The sequence below is a fragment of the Saimiri boliviensis genome, chromosome 6, assembly GCF_048565385.1.
Source record: "Saimiri boliviensis isolate mSaiBol1 chromosome 6, mSaiBol1.pri, whole genome shotgun sequence".
Lineage (NCBI taxonomy): Eukaryota > Metazoa > Chordata > Mammalia > Primates > Cebidae > Saimiri > Saimiri boliviensis.
Window position 1 is genome coordinate 124,704,534 of NC_133454.1, and position 14,547 is coordinate 124,719,080.

Consider the following 14,547-nt stretch of genomic DNA (forward strand, 5'->3'; position numbering starts at 1 on the left):
GGAACAGGCAGAGGGGAGCAGTGCCAGGCAAAAGCCCTATGCAGATGCTAGGGACACTTTGCAGCCATAGAGCGACCCCTGGCCCAAAGAGGAGGCGGAAGGCTGGGAGAGCACTGGCAGCACCTGGCCCTGGGTTCAGTCCCCAGGCCCAGCACAGCCAATCCATCTCGGTTGCAGGTGTGGCCGCAGGACATCGCTGCAGGGAGCAGCACTGCTCGTGGTTCCCACAGGCACCGAAGGCACCTCCACACCGACGCTCTCAGCCCACTCCACGCTCTGCTTCTTCAGCAGGTTGACGCTCGCCAGGAGCATCCTCACTAGCCTCTTCCTCAGTGAGTACCCCAGGGTGGCTGTGGTTCCAGCCCTAACTCCTCACTAACCAGCTGTGCGACCTGGGGCATGTTGCTTAAACTTTCTGGGCCTCAGTTTCTCCATCGGTAAAATGGAGGTGATTATGATAGTACCTTCCTTATCTCACATCTATTTACAGAATAACACTTGGCACACATGAAGACTTGAAGAAATCTTTGCTCTTTTAAGGTAGTGGGTTGAGGGCCCTAAGCTCAAATTCCCAGCTCCATCACTTACCTGTTACTTTTTTTGAGATGGAGTCTTGCTGTGTCACTCAGGCTGGAGTGCAGTGGCGTGATCTCAGCTCACTGCAACCTCTGCCTCCCGGGTTCAAGTGATTTTCCTTCTTCAGCCTCCCAAATAGCTGGGATTGCAGGCGCGCACCACCACGCCCGACTAATTTTTGTATTTTTAGTACAGATGGGGTTTCACCGTGTTGGCCAGGCTGGTGTTGAACTCCTGACTTCAAATGATCCTCCCACCTTGGTCTCCAAAAGTGCTGGGATCACAGGCATGAGCCACCATGCCCAGCCTACCTGTTACTTTTGACAAGCGACCTCAGTCTCCTGCGTGTGAAATGGGACTCAGCACAGACACTACTGCACGGAGTTGTTATGAGGACAAAATGAGAGAACGGAAGTTGCTTGGAACAAACTGTCCACCATGGCACTGATGCAGGAAAAAGACCAATGTAGGTGTCAGAAGCCCACCCAGGAGCCCCATCCGTCAGGGGAAAGGCCAGCTGGGACACCGCCTGGGAGACTACATCACTGACGACCAGGCTGACCTCTCTGAGCCTGTGCAGCTGATTTCCGGTAATGGAAGGTTTGTCATCCCCAGCCAGGGAGTGGACTCCAACCGAGAGGCAGATGCTGGTGAACACCTACAGCATGGACATGATCACCCTGGGGCAGGGGGTCCTCTCCGGCCTGGCCTACCTCCTCTGGCAGTGGCACTGGCTGCGAACACAGCATCTGTCTCCTATGTGATTATTCTTCTGTACACCTGGTACATCAGCTCCCAGGTCCATATTTCACAGTGGAGGCTGCCCCCGCCCTGCTTCCTTTGTGGACAGTATTTGCTGAGCTCGGAGCTTACTTTTTTAACTAAAGTGTGGAAGGTCGACCTCCTGCTGGCTCTAACTATTCCACATCAGAGTAGCATCTGAGGGAGCTTTGGCTGGGCCCGCTGGGATTCCGCCTCAAGCAGAGAAGAGGGAACCCAGGAAATATTCGGTGTATTCATTTGATTTTTTTTTTCTCCGTATCACCTTTGGTGAAAAGCCCTAGGCCATTTAGGGTTCTGCGTGGGCCAGATCCACCTTCAAAGGCTGCACATGGGGTGTTTGATGTGTGTCCCTAGATATGACTATGGCGCTCCACAAGCCAACACCAAATTCAGTCTTGAATGACTGACAGCCAACTGTGAGGTCTCTGATAAGCCCCAGGCTCACTTGGCTTTAGGGAATGCCCCTTGGGGATCGGACCAGATGTTTCTGGTCACTCACTCAACCAATGAGAACAGGCTCCCCATACAAGTCCAGAACCACAAGGAAAGCAAATAGGAAGTCTCATAAAAACGATGAAGAAGAACCATAGTTAATGCCACGGAGAGATGGTCAGAGCATCCGTTAAGTGAGAAATGTAGGTGACAGAGCGTGTACAACATGATGATAGTTTTGCCTAAACAAACACATGCCTACATCTGTACCTTGCTTCGTGATCAGAAGGAAAACAGCAGAGACAACCAGCAGCCCCGTGAGAGCAGTTGCTCTCACTGCAGTGAAATTCTCCCCACCAACCCCTGTTTTTCTTATTTGGATTTTCCAGTGGGTCCCTGCAGTGGACAGCTAGTCCAGCACCTGTCCCCCAGCACCTGCTGTGCACCCTGGGTGGAGAGGTCCCCTGGCACCTCTAGCTGCTCAGGCAGGGAGCCCTGCCCTGTGTGAATATGCCTGCAGCTCCCCGCCCCTCTCATTATCAGGGGACTACCAGAACCAGCATGCTGGCTTATCACCCACGACAAACATGACATGGCTGTGAAGAATCTGCAGGCTGTGGCAAGATTAAATGGCAGAAAGGAGCAAGGGGAAAAACTCACTGCAGGTAGGCATAAAGGAAACCCACATGCTACTTCACTCTTCCTCCCGTTATTAATACTTTCCCATGAGGACCTCAGTTGGGCTACCAAAGGTGAAAAAGAGGCAAGCTTCTTTTTAAAAAATAAAAAATTTGCTTATTTCTGAGACAGAGTCTGGTTTTTGTCACGCAGGCTGGAGTGCCGTGGCATGATTTTCATTGACTGCAACCTCTACCCCCCAGGTTGAAGCCATCCTCCCATCTCAGCCTCCCAAGTAGCTGAGACAACAAGTGCATGCCACCACACCCAGGCAATTTTTGTGTTTTTCATAGAGACAGGGTTTTGCCATGTTGCCCAGGCTGATCTTGAACTCCTGAGCTCAAGTAATCTGTCCGCCTCGGCCTTCCACATTGCTGGGATTACAGAATTACAGACATGAGCCACATGCCCAGACTTAAGAGGTAAGTTTAAACATTCAAATGGAGTAACTAGAACCATCAGATAATCAGAGGACCTGTGGGAAATGGATCCTGATGTACTGTTTCTCAGAAACTATGGCAGAATACATTCCACCAAAACAAAGGTTAAATCAGGCCAGGTGCAGTAGCTCACACCTGTAATCCTAGCACTTTAGGAGGCAGAGGCAGGTGGATCACTTGAGGTCAGGAGTTCAAGACCAGCCCGGCCATCATGTGAAACCCCATCTTTTTTTTTTTTTTTTGAGATGGACTTTTGCTCTTGTTACCCAGGCTGGAGTGCAATGGCACGATCTCGGCTCACCGCAACCTCCGCCTTCTGGGTTCAGGCAATTCTCCTGCCTCAGCCTCCTGAGTAGCTGGGATTACAGGCACGCACCACCATGCCCATCTAATTTTTTATATTTTTGGTAGAGACGGGGTTTCACCATGTTGACCAGGATGATCTAAATCTCCTGACCTCGTGATCCACCCGCCTCGGCCTCCCAAAGTGCTGGGATTACAGGCGTGAGCCACCGCGCCCGGCCTGAAACCCCATCTTTAAAATAAATAAATAAATAAAAATACAAAAATCAGCCAGGCGTGGTGGCATGCACTTGTAATCCCAGCTACTCAGGAGGCTGAGGCAAGAGAATCACTTGAACCCAGGAGGCGGAGGTTGCAGTGAGCTGAGATTGTGCCACTGCACTCCATCTTGGGTGACAGAGACTTCATCTCAAAAAAAAAAAAAAAAAGTTGTCATGAAGTGGGACTTAAAAAAAAAGTTGTAAACCAGGAGATCCAAAATAGAAGGAAGGCAAAGGGGGAAATAAAAGAGTCATGCAACAAATCTAGAGAATAGAGTTCATATTGGGGGCCAATCACTAAGAATAAAACAGTACTGATAGATTGTTGTTGATCTTATTAACAGTTTTATGATTCTATCAGAGAACTCGGGGGTAAATTCATGACAGGCACTTAAAAAACTAAGTATATAAACAAGCAAATAAACAAAAAAGGCAATTATTAACTCCAGGAAAAACAAAAAGTGACAACAAGAAAGGAAATATAATGGGAGTGCAGTACATAGTAAACAGTACTTATGCTGGGAGGAGGGGGAAGGGAAAGTATAGGTCAGAGGTGGTAGAGTAAGAGGGCTAAAGCCTCATTCTTCTTCAAAAAGGATAATCAAAAGTTGGAAAATTAAGCCACAGCAGCATGAAAGATGGAAACAAATTCAAGAAGAAACACCTAGAAGAGTCGAGGGTAGTTGCAGTTGGGGAGTGAGACTTGAGAATGGTAATGGAGAGGGAAGGGCAGGGACCTTTCTAACCGTGAACATGAAGAAGCAATATGGCTGAATGGCTAGAATCCTAGACTGTGGGCCAGCTGTCTGGGTTTGACTCCTAGCTCATCACTCATAGCTCTCTGATTTGGGGCAAGTTATATAACCTTCTGAGCCTTAGTTTCCTCATCTGTAAAATGGGGACAGTAATAGAATCGCCTTCACAGAGTGTTGTGAGGATTAAATAAGTTAGTTAATACCAAGTACTGACACACCACCCTGGCACATGCTGAATAAATGGTGGCTGGTTTTGGTTATTACTTTTGATTTTCATTATTTATTTATTTATTTAAGATGGAGTTTCCCTCTTGTTGCCCAGACTGGAGTGCAAAGGCGTGATCTTGGCTGAAAAGGCCAGGTGCGGTGGCTCATGCCTGTAATCCCAGCACTGTGGGAGGCTGAGGTGGGCAGATCACCTGAGGTCAGGAGTTTGAGATGACCTGGCCAACATGGTGAAACCCTATCTCCACTAAAAATACAAAAATTAGCCCAGCATGGTGGCACACGCCTGTAATCCCAGCTACTTGGGAGGCTGAGGCGGGAGAATCACTTGGACCCAGGAGGCGGAGGTTGCAGTGAGCTGAGATTGCGACATTGCTCCAGCCTGGGCAACGCGAGAAAAATTCCATCTCAAAAAATAAAAAAGGAGACCACAAACCCAAAATTTGAAGTCCTCTAACTTTATTTGGAGGTATGTGAGAGAATCAGCCAATCCAGGAGAAATCAGGTAACTTCACGGTGTTGGGAAGGTGAAGGACTGCGGGCCAAGGCCCTTCCTTTTGGCTTCCCTGGCTCTGGTCTTCTCCTGCCAGATGGTGAGTTCCCACATGCAAGAGGACTCGGTGACTGTGAAGGAGTCCCCATTCCTCCTGGATCTCTTCCGCACCCCAGGACTCTGCAGGACAACCTGCTGCATTGCGGTGGAATGGTAAGTGGGGCCCCAATGAGTAACCCTGAGTCACTCGCCTGACAGCTGCTCCCGAGGTGTCCTTCCCCAGTGTCCCATCAGCCCAAGAAAGAGATGCAAGCAACGGATTGAAGCTAGGTAATCCGAGAAGATGAGAAACTGAAAAAGTCTGAACCTGAGAGGGTTTGGTTACAGAATGAAATCACGTCCCGTCTGCAGCCCCAAAGGCTGAACAGAGACTCTTTCCACTGGAAGCAAATCACTGGCACCTCTTCTCTTCCAGGATCTCTTCGGGCTTTTCCTTCTATGGGTTGGCTTTGGATCTGCAGAAATTGAACTGCAGCATCTACTGAATACAAGCGCTGTTTACATCCATCGATTTGCCTGTGAAGCTGCTGGTGGCCCTGAGTGTGGGCTATCTTGACCCCTGAGTCACAGTCGGCTCCCTGCCACTGCTGGCTGGCTGTGTGATTATTGCCAATGTTTTTCTTCCTGAAGATGAGGATTTCTTCTGGATCTCATGATGCACAACAGGGTCAGGTTTGATGGTTCCAGGAACAGACTGCAGAGCCAGAAGATCCTGATTTCAAGTTGTTCCTAATTGTGACCTTGGACAAGTTTACCCACTCAGCCTCAACTTGCCCTCACTGCTGCTGGGAAGAACGAGCAAGATGCTTTTATTGAGTGTTTATTACTTGCCAGGCACTGAACTAGCACTTGGCATGCTTACCTCATTACTCAAGGACCCCGTAAGGTATCTTCAAAACTGAAGCAAAGAGAGGTTAGTAACTTGTCCAGGGGCACACAGTTTGTGTTATCATTTGTTAAAACGGAGGCCAGGCACAGTGGCTCATGCCTGTAATCCCAGCACTTTGGGAGGCCAAGGTAGGTGGATTACTTGAGGTCAGGAGTTAGAGACCAGCCTAGCCAACATAGTGAAACCCCGTCTCTACTAAAAATACAAAAATTAGCTGGGTGTGGTGGCGTGTAATCCCAGTTACTCAGGAGGCTGAGACAGGAGAATCACTTGAACCCGGGAGGCAGAGGCTGCAGTAAGCTGAGATCACGGCACTGCATTCCAGCCTGGGCGACAGAGCAAGACTCCGTCTCAAAAACAAAACAAAAAAGCAAGAAATAAGTAGGTGAGTCCAGGCATGGTGGCTCACACCTGTAATCCCAGTATTTTGGGAGGCCGAGGTGGGAGGATCACTTGAGCCCAGGAGTTCGAGGCCAGCCTGGGCAACATGGTGAGACCCCCCCCACCCCCACAAAAAATTAAAAAATTAGCTGGGCATAATGGCATTCCCCTGTAGTCCCAGCTACTTAGGAGGCTGGGGCAGAAGGACTGCTTGAGCCTGAGAGGTCAAGGCTTTGGTGAGCTATGATCGCACGCACCACTGCATTCCAGCCTGGGCAACAGAGTGAGTGCAAAGGACCTGAGGCAGGGAGGCACCTGACACACTGAAGCATCCAAACAGGAGGTCGGCGCTGATACCGAATTAACTCCCTGCTATCCACCTCCCACCCACTTCCTCCTCGCAGACGTGAAGACCATTCAGATAACGTTCAATTTATTTGGGAAAGGGAGGCTGGCTGGCTCTTTAGCTTTCTTTACCTCTATACCATGGAGCTCTTCCCCACTGAAGTCAGGTGAGAAGATGGAGCTCTAGGACCTAGAGGGCAGTCTCCGTCCCTCAGAGCTTCGAGCTGGGCATCTGGGGAAACCAGCCTCCATTAGGAGAGGCCTTTATGGTGTCCCATCTCGAAGGAGCAGACGCACGGAGCTATTTTATTACGATTTTGATCATCACGTAGCTGTGCATTCCCAGTTCTTATGGCAGGCTCTCTCTCTGCAGGTGGACAGGGGATGAGGGTTGAGCTTTGCAGCACTCGCCTGGGCTCCTGCCTCGTGCCCCTGGTCTACATCCTCAGCAGCCACAGCCCAGTGCTACAGCCCTTAGATCTGGCCTGGCTCCCATCCTGGCAGCCACCACAGGCTCTTTGCTGGTGGAGACCAATAACCTGCCATTGTTGGACACCACCCAGAAGACAGAGCAGAAGGGGAACCCTGCCCACCCCGTCTCTCCAGCACTTGGGAAAGCCCGTGTGGCCTGTGGGGGATGGGGCAGTGGGGTCATTTATTTCTTCCTTTGCAGGGGCAGGGGCCAATGGAGAATCCCCTGGCCCATGTTGGGACCCCAGGGCAGTCCCCACTGTTCCTGACCCGCCATCTGTAAATAAAAACAGCTTCCAGTTCACTGAACTTTGTAAACTGCCTGGGAGTCTGACAAAGCACCTGGAGGTAAATCACGCAGGTGTGTGGACAGTCCTGCCAGATTCTCCCCTCACTGAATGCATGGTCACAGTGAACATGGAAGGAACTCATCGCATGGCCAAATTCCCTACAAATCACAGTCATGAGCAAGCCGGGTCAAAAGACTGCCTGTCATTTGAGACGAATTTCAGCCATGATTGGTAAAAATGCTAACAAGTTCATCTGAACTTCTAGCAAGTCACAGTCTTTTTGCTGGTAGAGAGTCTTGTCTCGATGTCGAGGGCTGCTGACTGATCAGAGTAGCGGTTGCTAAAGGTTGGGATACCTGTGGCCATTTCTTTTCTTTTCTTTTTGAGACGAAGTCTCGCTCTGTCGCCCAGGCTGGAATACAGTGGCATGATCTTGGCTCACTGCAGTCTCCGCCTCAAGGGTTCAAGTGATTCTCCTGCCTCAGCCTCTTGAGTAACTGGGATTACCGGCACACGCCACCATGCCCGGCTACTTTTTGTATTTTTAGTAGAGATAGGGACTTCACCATGTTGGTCAGGCTGGTCTCAAACCCCTGACCTTGTGATCTGTCCACTTCAGCCTCCCAAAGTGCTAAGATTACAGGCGTGAGCCACCACACCCAGCCTTTTTTCTTTTTTGAGACAGGATCCCCCTCTATCCTTCAGACAAGTGCAGTGGTGCAATCAGCTCATTTACTGTAACTTCCAACTCCTGGGCTCAGGTGATCCTCTCGCCTCAGCCTGCCGAAGTGCTGGATTACAGGTGTAAGCCATGCCACCAGGCCAATCTATCATCTTCACAGATAAAACGGAAATAGCCTGCTATCATCAGAATACAATTAAAACAATGAAGTTTGCCACATAAATTGACTCTTTCACGAAAGATTTCTCTGTAGCATGCAATGCTGTTTGATTGCATTTTATCCACAGAAGAACTTATTTCAAAATTAGAGTCACTCCTCCCAAACCTTACCACTGCTTTATCAACTCTGTTTGTGTCATATTCTAAATCCCTTTATTTCAACAGTGTTCTCAGTACCTTCATTAGGAGCAGATTCCATCTCAAGAAGCCACTTTCTTTGCTCATCAATAAGAAACAACGGCTCATCTGTTCAAGTTTTCTCATGCGATTGCGGCAATTCAGTCATATCTTTAGACTCCGCCTCTCATTCTAGTTCTCTTGCTATTTCCACCACCTCTGCAGTTCCTTCCTCCACTGCAGTCATCCATGAGAGTTGAAATCGACTTCTTCCAAACTCCTGTTAATGCTGATGTTTTGAAAAGTTCTTAATGGCACCTAGAATGGTGAATCCTTTCCAGGTTTTCAGTTTACTTTGCCTAGAGCCATCAGAGGAATCACTTTCCATGGCAGCTATAGCCTTATAAAATCTTTGTAGTTTTTTTGTTTGTTTGTTTTTATTTATTTATTTTTTTAGATGAAATCTCACTCTGTTGCCCAAGCTGGAGTGCAGTGGCTCAATCTTGGCCTACTGCAACCTCCACCTCCTGAATTCAAGCAAATCTCCTGCCTCAGTCTCCCAAGAAGCTGGGACTATACGCACACGCCACCGTGCCCGACTAATTTTTGTAGTTTTAGTAGAGATGGGGTTTCACTGTGTTGGCCAGGCTGGTCTTGAACTTTTGACCTTGTGATCCACCCACCCTGGCCTTCCAAAGTGCTGGAATTACAGGCGTGAGCCACCGAACCTGGCCTTTTTTTTTTTTTTTTTTTGAGACAAGAGTCTCACTCTGTCGCTCAGGCTGGAGTGCAGTGGCACAATCTCAGCTCACTGCAACCTCTGTCTCTCAGGTTTAGGAGATTCTCCTGCTTCAGCCTCCTGAGCAGATGGGATTACAGGCGCCCACCACCACACCTGGATAACTTTTGTATGTTTAGTGGAGACGGGGTTGCACCATGTTGGTCAGGCTGGCTTCGAACTCCTGATCTCAAGTGATCTGCCCACCTCGGCCTCCCAAAGTGCTGAGTTTAAAGGGGTGAGCCACCACGCCGGGCCACAACGTGTATTTCTTAAATAATAACACTTAAAAGTTGAAATTCTTCCTTCATCCATGAGCTGCAGAACGGATGTTATGTTTGAGGCATGAAAACAACATTCATCTCCTTGCACATCTCCATCAGGCTCTTGGCTGACCAGGTGCTTTGTCAATGAGCAGTAATGTTTGAAAGGAATCTTTTTTTTTTTTTTTACCCTGAGCGGAAGGTGTCAACAGTGGAGCCAGGCACAGTGGCTCTCACCTGTAATCCTAGCACTTTCAGAAGCCGAGGTGGGAGGATCGGCGTGGTTCTAGCTCTAGATTTAGTTTCTACTATCCAACTAGGTTATCACTGCCACATGTAGCTATAGAAAATTTTTTGACTAGTTAAAATTACATGAATTTTTTTTTTGAGATGGAGTCCCGCTCTGTCGCCAGGTTGGAAGGCAGTGGTGCCATCTCGGCTCACTGCGACCTCTGACTCACTGGTTCAAGCGATTCTCCTGCCTCAGCCTACTGAGTAGCTGGGATTACAGGCATGCGCCACCATGCCCAGCTAATTTTTGTATTTTTAGCAGAGATGAGGTTTCACCATATTGGCCAGGCCAGTCTCGATCTCCTGACCTTGGGATCCGCGCACCTTGGCCTCCCAAAGTGCTGGAGTTGCAGGCATGAGCCACTGTGCCCAGCCAAAATTACATGAAATTTAAAATGTAATACCTCAGCTTCCATTCTAAGTGCTCCGTAGCCACGTGGGGCTGGCAGCTACCGAATCCAGCAGCATAGATCCAGAACATTTCCATCATCGCCCTGCTCCTGCTGCTTCTGCTCCAGCGTTGGTGTCCCACTGACGAAGAGCCACTGGCACAAAGACTCCCTCATTTGCAAGAGGAGCTCCTCTTCTAATGGGTCCTAAAAGCTTTTAACAAATAAGGTAATGCATGCTGTTATGGGTGATTTCCTACCATTCTAGACGGAAGTTCTGTGCAAGAGAGGATGACTATGCAGAATCACAAAAGAAGGAAAAAAGTTTCAATAATGCTTTCATTGTTATCTCCTTAGGGCTGCCTTTCTTGGGTTCTCAGACTACTTCTCTCTTAGCACTCACTCATGGTCAACCCAAGGTCAGTTGTCAGATAATCCTAGCCCACACCCAGCTCCCTCAGGAGAGGGCACCCCGCCAGGTCTCCTGGCTCCCCAGCCAGGGCTGTTGCTAGCATACTCCTCCCCTCATGGCTGTCCACAGGTCTCAGGAGGATGTGGTGAGGATTATAATACAGCCCCACTGAGCAGAAATGGAGCAGCTGAGAAGCAGAGGCCCAAAGAAGGGCAGCTCACCAGAGTGGTCCCAACCCGCTGCTGGCTTCAAGCAAAGGGACCCTCTGGCATTAGCTGGGAACAACTATGAACACAGCCAGCTTCATGGGCGTGCAGCCTGTACAATTGCATAGAGCCTGAATTCAGAAGAGTCCCACATTTGCCTCATGTTCTGCTTGAACTCCTGACCTCAAGTGATCCACCTGCCTCAGCCTAGAAGAAAACAGGAGAAAATCTTTGTGATCTTGGGTTATACAAAGTTTTGAGGAAACAAAAAGCATAAAGGAAAAAAATTGATAAACTGGATTTCCTCAAAATTAAAAATATCTCTTCAATGGCCGGGTGCAGTGGTTCACACCTATAATCTCAGCACTTTGGGAGGCCCAGGCAGCCTCCCACTTGAGGTCAAGCCAGATCACTTGAGGTCAGGAGTTCAAGACCAGCCTGGCCAATGTGCTGAAACCCCATCTCTGCTAAAAATACAAAAATTAGCCAGGCGTAGTGGCAGGCACCTATAGTCCCAGCTACTCAGGAGGGTGAAGCAGGAGACTTGCTTGAGTTTGGGAGGCGAAGTTTGCGGTGAGTTGAGATTGTACTGCTGCACTCCAGCCTGGGTGACAGACCGAGATTCTGTCTCAAAAAAGACAGAAAGACAAGAAAAAAGAAAAGAAAAGAAAGAAAGAGAGAGAGAGAAGGAAGGAAAGAGAGAGAGAAAAGAAAGAGAAAAAAGAGGGAAGGAAGGAAGGAGGGAAGGAAGGAAAGAAAGAAAAAAACAGGCCTCTTGGGTCAGATTGAGAGGCTCACTCTTCATCCTAAAAGTAAGAGGAACTCACTGACAGGGTCCTAAGGGAACGGGAATACTGACATGATCATATTTGAATTTCAAGCAACTCACAGGGGCCTCAATAGGGAGAACTATGGGAGGCGAGGGTGGGTAAGAGTCATGGCACACAGGGCTGCCTATGGAGTAAAGATAACCAGGGAGAAAAAAAAAAAAAAAAAAGATAATCAGGGAGAAGCAGCCAACAAGATGCCCATCCCAGCTACTGTTATTATTCCCTCTCAGCTCCCACCACCTTTACCACAGGTCTAACTCAGTGCCTCGGACATAGTAGTAACTCAATAAACAGTTGCTAATAGGTTCAAAGTTTAGAGCTTTGGGTTTTTTTTGAGACGGAGTCTTGCTCTGTCACCCAGGCTGGAGTGCAGTAGCACAATCTCAGCTCACTGCAACCTCCACCTCCTGGATTCAAGCAATTCTCTTGCCTCAGCCTCCTGAGTAGCTGTGATTACAGGCACCATGCCCAGCTAAATTTTGTATTTTTAGTAGAAATGAGTTTCCCATGTTGACCAGGTTGGTCTCGAACTCCTGACCTCAGTTGATCTACCTACCTCAGTCTCCCAAAGCGCTGGGATTACAGGCATGAGCCACCATGACCATCCCAAGTTTTGTTTCTTTAAATCTTGCCTCCCACTATGCACAAAGCCTTAGTTTCACATAACAGCATGGGGGGAATTTGGGAGGAAGAAAATTTAAATAATGACAATATTGATGTTGGCAATGATGTGGAAAAAAGGGAACTCTTTTTTGTTGTTGTTGTTGAGGCGGATCCTCACTCTGTTGCCCAGGCTGGAGTGCAGTGGCGCAACCTCGGCTCGCTGCAACCTCCACCTCCCAGGTTCAAGATTCTCTTGCCTCAGCCTTCCAAATAGCTGGGACTACAGATGCCCACCACCACTCCCAGCGAATTTTTTGTATTTTTAGTAGACACAAGGTTTCACCATTTTGGCCAGGCTGGTCTCAAACTCCTGACCTTAAGTAAGCCACCTGCCTTGGCCTCTCAAAGTACAGGGATTACAGGCGTGAGCCACCTCACCCAGCCAAAAACGTAATTCTTATACACTGTTGGGGAACTGTAAATTAGTACAACCTCTATGCAAGACAATACAACAATTTCTCAAAGAACTAAAAATAGAACTAACATGCACTCCAGCAATACCACTACCTAGTGTCTACCCAAAGGAAAAGCAATCATTACATCAAAAATACCTGCACCAGTGCGTTTCCCACAGCACTATTCACAAAAGCAAAGATAGTGAATCAGCCTAAGCACCCATCAACAGATGACTGGATAAAGAGAATGTGGCACATATACACCATGGAATACTATTGGGTCATAAAAAGGAATGAAATCATGTCTTTTGCAGCTACACGGATGGAACTGGAGGCCATTAAGTAAAACAAGTCAGACACAGAAAGACAAATACTGCACATTCTCACTTCTAAGAGGGAGCTACATAATACGTACACATGGGTGCAGAGTGTGGAATGGTAGACAACTGCAACTCTGAAGGGTGAGACAGTGGGGGTAGATGATCAGAGATGACTGCATGGGTACAATATGTGTTATTTATGTGATGGATACCCTGAAAGCCCTGACTTCACCACTACACAAACTATGCATGTAACAAAATTACATTTGCATATCATAAATAAACATTATTTTAAAATCCTGCAGAAACTCAGACCAGACCCGGAAGACCATACTACATTGCCGCCACCTGGTGGCAATATACCTGCATAGGGTAGTGCCTCCTCAAATTCCCAAATTCCCTTCTGGAGAGCATCAAAAATAAATAAAAGATGTACTTGCACTACTGAACTGAACACTTACAAATGGTTAAGAGGATACATGTTATGTGCTTTAACCACAATTAAAACACACAGATGGCCGGGTGAGGTAGCTCACGCCTGTAATCAGCATTTTGGGAGGCCAAGGAGGGTGAATCACTTGAGGTCAGGGGTTCGAAACCAGCCCAGTCAACATAGCAAAACCCTGTCTCTACTAAAAATACAAAATTAGCCGGGCATGATGGCACATGCCTGAAATCTCAGCTACTTAGGAGGCTGAGACAGGAGAATCACTTGAACCTGAGAGGTGGAGTTTGCAGTGAGCTAAGATCCCACCACTGCACTCCAGCCTGGGCAACAAGAGGGAAACTCTGTCACCAAAAAAAAAAAAAAAAAGCATAGATAGAAGTGTAAAATTGCCAGGCATGGTGGCTCACACCTGTAATCCTAGCACTTTGGGAGGCTGAGGTGGGTGGATCACCTGAGGCCAAGAGTTCAAGACCAGCCTGGCCATCATGGTAAAACCCCATCTTTAAAAAAAACAAGTGTAAAATAAATAAAATAAAAGTATAAAATAGGTCGGGCATAGTGGCTCACACCTGTAATCCCAACACTTTGGGAGGCTGAGGCAGGTGTTATTGCTTGAGCCCAGGAGCTTAAGACCAGCCTGGGCAACATGCTGAAACCCCATCCCTATAACAACAAAAACAACCAACCAAACAAAAAACACTGTAAAATTCCATCTCTAAAAAAAAAAAAAAAGAAAAAAAAAATTAGCTAGGTCGTGGTGGTGTGTACCTGTAGTCCCAGCTGCTCGAGAGGCTATGGTGGGAGGATTGAGTGAGCCCCGGGAGGTCGAGGCTGCAGTGAATCATGATCAAGCCACTGCACTCCATGTTCCATCTGATTTCCACTCTGTGCTCATTCCGGGTGGGCTACAGAATACATGTGGCCAACCCACCCTGTGTGTCCTAACAACAATGTACAATTGGACCCTGGCATTAACCTCTTCTAACATTTCACACTAACTAAGGTGAGGTCCATGAGGTCCCCATTCACAATCAGAGTCCAGGAAGGTCAGCCACAGGAGCTATTTGTAAATTTCACTCCATTGTTGCCTGAGAGCTCACCACAATAGTTTGTTAACCTACCCAGATTTAATGAAAAGGAACTGGTCCACAGT